This window comes from Carya illinoinensis, chromosome 8 (assembly GCF_018687715.1).
Source record: "Carya illinoinensis cultivar Pawnee chromosome 8, C.illinoinensisPawnee_v1, whole genome shotgun sequence".
NCBI classification, from domain to species: domain Eukaryota; kingdom Viridiplantae; phylum Streptophyta; class Magnoliopsida; order Fagales; family Juglandaceae; genus Carya; species Carya illinoinensis.
Window position 1 is genome coordinate 28,518,385 of NC_056759.1, and position 9,446 is coordinate 28,527,830.

Here is a 9,446-nt window from a genome sequence, read left to right on the forward strand (position 1 = left end):
GTAAAGGCAGAAAAGAAGTCTTTGGATTAGTTATAAAGATGTTTTGGTTGTTTCAAACACTTCTAAGTAAACCTAAAACAAAGCTATAAAGAGTGAAAGACAACCCCTAAGGAACGAGGAATTTTGTTCTTCTGCATATCTTGTAAATATATATCCATTAATAAGTTGTAACTAATATTTATTAGATATTCTTAAATCAGCTTATCATTCAAAAAAATTTCACCAATCCCAAAATCGATGTGTGCATCATATGGTGCAATGGGTAGCTACAAACCTTAAGTTTGGAAGCTTTCCCCTTATTTGGATTCCTGATTCTATTTTAGATTTTCATAGTGGTAAAGATCCCCCTCAATTTTCTTAAAATTGCACCTCATTTTTAATACATCACTTGCTTACAAAAATAAAATAAAAAATAAAAAAAAGCTCCTAAGAGGCTATATTAGCCTACATCGAATGAGAACTCTTCGACAATGGAGAGGTAAATAGGACTGGCAAAAGTATGAGGTTTGATGCAAATTAGGAGGATGCTCGATAATTAGTGGAGCTGTTTTAATTGATTTTTTTTCTAATTTATTGCTTTCCTAGTTAGATTAGCTTTTCCTAGTTTTATTTTATCTACAATTGTTATTTACTAATTAGAGCAGTATTATATTTTGTTGGCTATTTAAGGATCAATGATGTATGATTGAAGGCACTTTTTTAATGATTAATGAAATTGCATGTTTTATCCTGAGATGAGACTAGTCTGGTGAAACACTATAAACCTATTAATTTATTTTTTTGGAGAGATTCTAATTTTATAGAGAGAGATTTTGTGCTTTTCTCGTCTTGGCATCGATTTGAGGTTGAACCAGGAAGTTGGCATCAATTTTGGTATCAAAGCAAGGTTTCTTCCTTAAGGAGCTTAGCAACCCATGCTTGTAACCCGTTGTGGTATTTCATACACCATGGCAAACAACCAAAATCCAAACAACTAAAACACGAAACAACCCAATTTGCAACACCAAATCAATCAAATCATCATAGTTTTAGAGCAATTGACTCATCAACTAGATGCCATGGATGAGCGTCAAGCTTGGGGAGTTAAAACCTTTCAATCGAAGAGGGTGTGGCCTAGTTTGTGGGGAGATGTGGGATGAGATGTTGATGAAGATTGGGAACATGAATAAGATTGGGAGTTTGGGGATCGTTGGCCTTGAATCCAACATCATAGACGAGATTTTCACCGAGGTTGTGGTGGACATGGCGCAAATTATTAACCTCTTGATGAACTAACTAAGAGGATGAAGGTTGATGTGCTAGATTTTTATGGGAAATTAGATCCTAATGCTTTTGAAGACTGGTTAATAGCTACTGAGGATTATTTTGATTGGTTTACTGTATTGGAGGATTTGAAAGGTTCGTTATATTTAGATGAAATTGAAGGGGCATGCACTAGCACGGTGGGGAAGTGTGAAAGAATAATTACATCATACCTGATGTCCAGCAATTTCTAACTGGGAGGAAATGAAGGAGTGATTGAAGGAAAAATATTTGCCCATTGATTATGAGCAAATGATGTTCAAAGAGATGTTATAACTCAAGCAATGGTCATTGAGTGTTGATTAATTTACGTATCGCTTCCATTAGTCGATTGCCCGTAGCAAGTTTATGGAGACTGAACAAAAAACTTTAGCTCGATACCTCACCAGATTATGTAGCGATCTACGCAATGAGATTTTGATTGCACATTTAATCATTGTAGATGAGGCATATCAATTGGCACTATGATTGAGAAACAAATAGGGACCTTGGTTGGGAGGAAAATGATGTCAGCATATCCAAGACCCAAATGTGTCACAACGCCTTCATTCCAAAGGCCACCATTGCTAAAAGATCAACCTAGGTCTGTGGTGATTGGAGACTAGAAAGGAAAAGCAAAAGCTACCGGCGAAGGGCCATAATGTTATAAATGTAAAGGTTTTGGACACTATGCTATTGTCTATCCTACAAGAGACAAAAGTTAGTCTTCATGTGTGAAAAGAATTATTGGTAATGGACACTGTTGAAGAAACGTATGAAGAGGAGACCGATGGGGGTAGTCACAGTGAAGAAGAACACTTGGGTGCATTGGATTTACCTAACTATGTGATCCATTGAGTGTTGACGAGATCTAAGAAAGAGCTCCTAGCTAATCTCGAGTGGTTGTGTACCAATATTTTTCACACACGCATGGAACATGATGGTCGAGCTTTGAACGTTATTATTGATAATGGCAGTGGCATGACTGTAATTTTTGAAAGTGCCATAGAACGTTTGGAGCTGAAAAGTGAGAAGCATCATATTCCTTATTGGATCAGTTGGGTTAATGAAGACAACTTAGTTCTAGTGAAGCAATGATGCTTGGTTAAATTTTCATTGGGAGAAAAATATGTGGATGAGGCATGGTGCGACGTGACCCCTATGACCATTTGTCACATGTTATTGGGGGCATCCATGGCTTTATGATCAGAGGGTTTCTTATGATGGGTATGCTAACACTTACTCCTTTAATTTTAAAGGTAAGAAATTTGTTTTGGATCCTTTGTAGATCTCAAAATTTGAGACAAAAAGGGAAGCTATCCAAGTTTTAACTATGCGTCAATTTTCTCAAGTCATGAATGATGAAGCTAAAGTGCTAATGGTAGTAAGGCGTGAAATGAAACAAGAGGATGGTTATATTCCAGCAGAACTCACCACAATGCTGGAGGAATTTTAGGACACTATGCTGAATGAGATGCTGAAGCAACTACCTCCAATCCGGTTTTACTTACGCCCAAGAAGGATGGTAGTTGGAGGATGTGCGTAGATAGCCAAACAATTGACAAGATAACAATGAAATATTATTTTCCCATTTCCCGTCTTGATGACATGTTGGATTTGCTAAGTGGTTCCTCTATTTTCACTAAGATCGACCTTCAAAATGGATACCACCAAATCCATATTTGGCCTGATGACGAGTGGAAAACAGCCTTCAAAACAAAAAATGGTTTGTTTGAATGGCTAGTCATGATGTGAACATCAAGTCATGCCCTTCAGATTAACTAATGCACCAAGCACCTTTATGCGCATTATGACAGAAGCTCTCAAGCCATTCTTGGGTAAATTTGTTGTTATTTATTTTGATGAGATCCTAATCTTTAGCCAAAGTTTGTAGGACCATTTATGTCAGTCAAGCAAGTATCAAGGTGTGGAGGTCGACTTTGCAAAGGTGCAGCTGTTTAGAATTGGCCAACGCCCCAGAATTTTTTCGAAGTTAGGAGCTTCACCAAAATTAAAGAGAAGATAGGGCAAGCACCAGTTCTTAAGTTGTCTGATTTCTCTAAAGTTTTTGAAATGGCTTATGATGCCTCACATGTAGGAATCAGGGGTATATTGAGTCAAGGTCACCCTATTGCTTTTTACAGTGTGAAGCTTAATGACACTCACTGGCAATGCTCAGTATATGACATGGACTTCTAAGCTTTAATTCAAACTCTCAATATTTGATTCATAGAGAGTTTATTCTTTACACCGATCATGATTCCTTGAAGCATCTAACTTCTCAAAGTAAGCTAAATGCTTGACATGCTTGCTAGATGAAATATTGTAGTTCGAGTTTGTTATTAGGCATAAGTCGGGGATTGAAAATAAGGTGGCTGAAACCTTGTGCAGGAGACCTCATTTGTTGTATATGTTTTCAGCTAATTTTACAAGATTTGAAAGTCTCAAAATGCAGTATGTTAAGGATGAGAACTTCGGCAACGTGTGGAGTAATCTATCTACTCATGTGCGTATATCTAGTGGTGAATATTCTTTGAAAGATGGATATCTATTTTACGAAACATGGCTGTGCATTCCTCGTGAGGGTTTAGTTAGGCATTTCGAATATGATAAAACTTATACTATTGTTGTTGATCGGTTTTATTGGCCTCAGATGTGTAGAGATGTGCATACAGTGGTTGATCATTGTTGGATTTGCCAATAAATAAAGGAACCAAGCAACAAGCGAAGCTCTATACACCACTCCCCATTCTGGACAAGCCATGGCGACATATTAGCATGGATTTTGTTCTTGGGTTGCTTAAGACTCTTCAGCAACATGACTCAATTATGGTGGTTGTGGATCGCTTTTCAAAGATGTCAAATTTCATTCCATGTCACAAGACTTATGATGCCTCAAAGATCACTGCATTATTCTTGCAAGAAGTAATCCGATTACATAGTGTTCCAATTTCTATCGTGTCTGATAGGGACATAAAATTTGTGAGTTATTTCTGGAAAATATTGTGGACAAAAATGGGGACAAAGTTGATGTTTTCTAGTGCATTTCATCTCCAAACAGACGGCCAAATTGAAGTAACCAACAGGAGTTTGAGAAGTTTATTATGTTGCCTTGTTGCAAATCATGTCACTTTTTGGGATATAGTACTTCCAGAAGCAAAATTTACTTTCAATAATTCTATTAACAGATCGACTGGGTGCACCCCATTAGAATTGGTTTATGGTTTTCAACCCAGCACTCCAATCGATACAACTCCTTATCATTGCCCCCTAGACCAAACGAAGTTGCACTAGATTTTCTAACTATATGAGGGACGTTCATGATGAATGCAAATGGCGCCTTACCTTTCATATAGATTCTTATTCATTTAAGACTAAAGCGATTTCCTCCAGGGAGTTTTACCAAGCTTCATGCACGATGAGCGGGTCCTTTTAAAGTTGCCAAGAAATTGGGCATCAATGTGTATATCATTGATTTGCCCTTTGATTTTGATATTAGCCTAATTTTTAACATAGGGGATCCCACTGAGTATAAGGGTGATGAAAATGAATTTTCCACATTACCAGCTTTAGAGGCATCACAAACACCAACTCTTCGTGTCCCAGAAAATATAGCTAATGAGATGAGATTGCCTCCATACTTGATCATCAATTTGTTACAACCCGTCGAGGAGGGTATTACAAGTTTTAGTGTAGTGGAAAAATCATCCAAATACGGAATTAGTTTGGTTGCAAGCATCAAAAGTCCAGCATTTACATCCAGAGTCAAGTTCTTTAGGGTTGCTAGCAATTGATGCAAATTAGGAGGATGCTCCATAATTAGTGGGGCTGTTTTAATTGATTATTATCTTTTCCTAATTTATTGATTTCCTAGTTAGATTAGTATTTTCTACTTTTATTCTATTTGCAATTGTTATTTCGTAATTAGAGTAGTATTCTATTTTGTTAGCTATTTAAGGATCAATGATGTACGATTAAAGTCACTTTTCGAATGATTAATGAAGTTGCTTGTTTGATCCTAAGATGAGACTAGTTTGGTGAGACACTACAACCTATTAATTTATTTTTTTGGAGAGATTCAAACTTTATAGAGAGAGATTTTGTGATTTTCTCTTCTTGGCATCGACATGAGGTTGAACCAGAAAATTGGCACCAAGGTCCTCAACCAATTTGCACACACACATATACAAATTACACACATACACATGATCTTGTGCGGACGCGTGTGCGTACACACGCGCGCGCGCGCACACACACACACACACATATATATATATATATCATATTTTATATCAATGAGATAAAGAGTTGAGCTAAGTTTAATACAAATTTATTCAAATATAATATTCATGTTGAGTGAGTTTTATAATTTAATCTTTTTCTTTTTTTTTTTTTTTTTTTTTTTTTTTTTTTTTTTTTTTACGAACGACTTATGTAATATATAATCTAGTCAAGTTAGTTTGATCCTAAATAAGCAAGATTTAAGTGTCCTATCAAGTATCCTTAATCATTTACACTCATAATTTGTTGCCAGTGGTGCTTGATGGCTAGAGCAACCAAAGAACTTAAACAATTTATGGTTCTAATTTCAGGGTGATCATGAAGATTGTTCCATTATCAATGAGAATTCTTCAAACAATAATGGTTGGTACTAACATTTTTTTACACGTGAAAAGATGCGTTTATACCCAATACAACACTTAGAGGGGGTACTAAGTGTATCAAATATGTAAGAATTATGGAGGTCCGAATATAATCTATTAGAGGAGATGTTTTTATGGACCATTCCAGATTAATAATCTATTAATAGGAACCACATATGGCATGAAAAATTAAAGTAAAAAAATAATTATAAAGAGACAAGAAACTTGTTCACAAAGTGAAAGCCTTTAAAAAGAATAATGTTACATATAGTCATTTTTATGTACTCTTTGTGCACTCAATTAATGTGATTGACTACATCAAATTTTTTTGAAATGCAGCTAATCACATTAATAGAGTGCATAAAAAAGTACACACAAAGTGATTGTACATAAAATTTTTGTTAAAAAATTATTTGAAGGTTAAACCTTTCAAGTTAGCCTACCCAGAATAAACCAATCCACTATTGGAAGAAAACTTATGAGTAACCTGATGACAAAACATTTGCAACCACCCCTTTCAACAAAACCTTTTTGAAGCAAGAATCTATACCTGACACGACAAAATCATGACTAGTTTTGCATCCTATCGTAGTGGCCAGAACCTCTTATGATTCTGAAACTTAACTTCTTCTCTTAGAACTTTAGTTTCTCCTAGATCACACTGATCACCATCTTTATGTTTCGTGGGATTTGTTGAAAACTTCAAAGAGATTTTTCTTGTGAAACCTCAAAAAATATTTTCTTTCTGGGTATGTAATCCCAATCTTAGAATGAGTAGCTTTAGATTTCAATATTTCTCCCTCATTGAATAGTTTTTGGGGGTGAATAAGCTCTTTTTGAATTTTAGGAAAACCAATCCGGAAAGAGCTTTCCTTTTTGAGCCAATAGGTTTGAGTAGAGGTTTTTTCACTGCCCTAGTGCAATCTTTTATTCCGTTCACTTTCTATAATCTTTTGGTGTTGAAGGCAGCATGGTAGATGACCTGGATGGGTTGTATAAATGGTTATCATTGACTGAACAAGCGGAGACGAAAGTGATTGTGGAATCTAGTAGATTGGGTGACGTTTCTCTGTGTAGAGGAACGGGTTTGGTTATGACTTTTCTATCTGAAAAACACTTCAATCGTGAAGCTTTCAAGTTGACAATGAAGCGATCATGGTGTCCTGTGCAAGTGGTGCGATTTTAAGATCACAATTCTACTTTATGTCTTGTGGAGTTTGTGGATCTACATGGTAAGGAAAGAGTGCTGTGAGAGGGCCCTTGGTCCTTTGATATTTTTTTTTGAAAAACTGATCTGACTAATCATGGTAATACGATCAAACACTACACTCTATGACATAACAAGCATAGAGAGAAGAAATTACAACAACTCTGAAGCCACAACGGACTTAATACATTGAGGACACATTTCAATGTCATAGACATCTTCAGACTCTTTAAAAGCAGACTTTGCTAGCTGGTGGGCAGCCTTATTTGCTTCCCTCTTGACATGAGAAGCTGTCCACTTGATGCTTGAGTTTAGTACTTGCCTTGCATCCTCAACTAGGCAGCCTCCCAGGCTCCAGTCCACATCCTTGCTTAACAATAGGTTCACTACTTGCTTAGAGTCACCCTCAAGACAGACCTACTCCATACCAAGTTCCTTGCAAAAAACTGCAGCCACAAGTAGACCATAAGCTTCAGCATCTGATGAACAACCTTTGAGAGACCTCTGGGCATAGAGAGTACCTATAATTTGCCCTTGGAAGTCTCTGACCACTGCACCTATGCCAATACGCCCCTCCTTTTCTCTAATTGCTGCATCCCAGTTAAGTTTAAACCAATTCTTCTCATGTTTCTTCCACCTCTGGGTGACTACTAGAGCTCTCTCATGGACTCCTCCTGATGATGTGATAGATTCTCTATAAGCATTGACCTCCTCTACTACGTTCTGGAATACTCTTGTGGGGTGCAAGAAACCTTTTCCATGGAGGACTTCATTTCTCCTGGTCCAGATTCCTTTCAAAATGACAGCACATTGTTCCAGTTCAGTAGCACCTAAAGTCTCTTCAAAGAGTGACCACATATCAAAGATGAGATCACTTTGGCATGCCATCTTTTGAATCTTCTTGCTGCTCTGGTTCCAAACATCCTGTGTAGCAGAACAACTCCACAGGACATGGCTCGAAGTCTCAGGTGCTTGTTTACAGATAAAGCACAAATCATCACCCACAATCTTCCTTCTCTTCAGGTTTGCCATGGTTGGTAATGCTTCACTACACGCTCTCCACACAAGCATCTTGACACTTGGGGGGATTCTCATCTTCCAAATGCCCTTCCAAACTTGCTTGTCCCGAGCTCCACTTGATGGCTCTCCTTCCAATTCATCCTCCAACTGTTGATGGAAATGGTAACCACTCTTCACTGAGTATTGTCCATTAGGAGTATACAGCCATACCATCCTGTCTTCTCTCCCTCTTATGCTTATTGGAATGGCTTTGATTGCTTCAACCTCCCTTGCTGAGAATAGCTGCTGTAGGAGTGGGTCCTTCCAGGTTTTTAATTGTGCATCAATGAGATCACTTACCTGTTCACACCAGCACTCAACTGGTTGATGTGATACTATCTGGAAGGCAGTGAGGGAAGGGACCCAACTATCATTCCATATGTGCACCTTGCTTCCATTCTCTACCCTCCACAGGAGGCCTTTTTTAAGTATTCCCAAACCTGCCTGGATACCCGTCCATGCAAAAGATGGTCTTGACCCCAAATGTACTTCTAACAGATTAGTCTTACTAAAATACTTTTGCTTGAGTACCCTTGCAGCTAGAGATGTTGGATTCTGAAGGATTCTCCACCCTTGCTTTGAGAGTAAAGCTAAGTTGAAACTCCTAAAATCTCTAAAACCAAGCCCTCTACTCTCTTTGCTATGACTAATCTGCTTCCATTTGACCCATTGAATCTTTGAGGTTTCCTCATTGTAGCCCCACCAGAACTTCCTGAGTAGTTGATTTAGCTTCTTGTTATTGAGCTTGGAAGTAGAAAAATCCCCATGGAATAGGTAGGAATGGCTTGCAATACTGCTTTGAGAAGGACTTCTTTACCTGCTGCAGATAGGAACTTAGCTTTCCAATTAGTAACACGAGCCCACGTTCTATCCACAAGGTTATGGAATTCTACAACTTTTCTTTTACCCACAAGTGCAGGTAAGCCCAGGTACCTTTCAAAATTGCTACAAGAGTTGACCCCTGCCAACTTCAGAATTTGGTCCTTAACACCCTAACTGGTATTCTTGCTAAAGAAAATAGTAGACTTTTCTTTATTGAGCACCTGGCCTGAGGCTTTCTCATAAGTTGTGAGGATGTCAAGCACAGTAAGGAGCTCTTGGGGGGTAGACTGATAGAAAAGAAGGCTATCATCCGCGAAAAATAGATGGTTGACTGAGATAGGGCCTCTTCCTATTGGTGTAGGTATTATCAGGCCAGACTGTTCAGCATTATTCAATAAGGCAGTGAGAGTTTCAGCACACATAATGAAGATGTA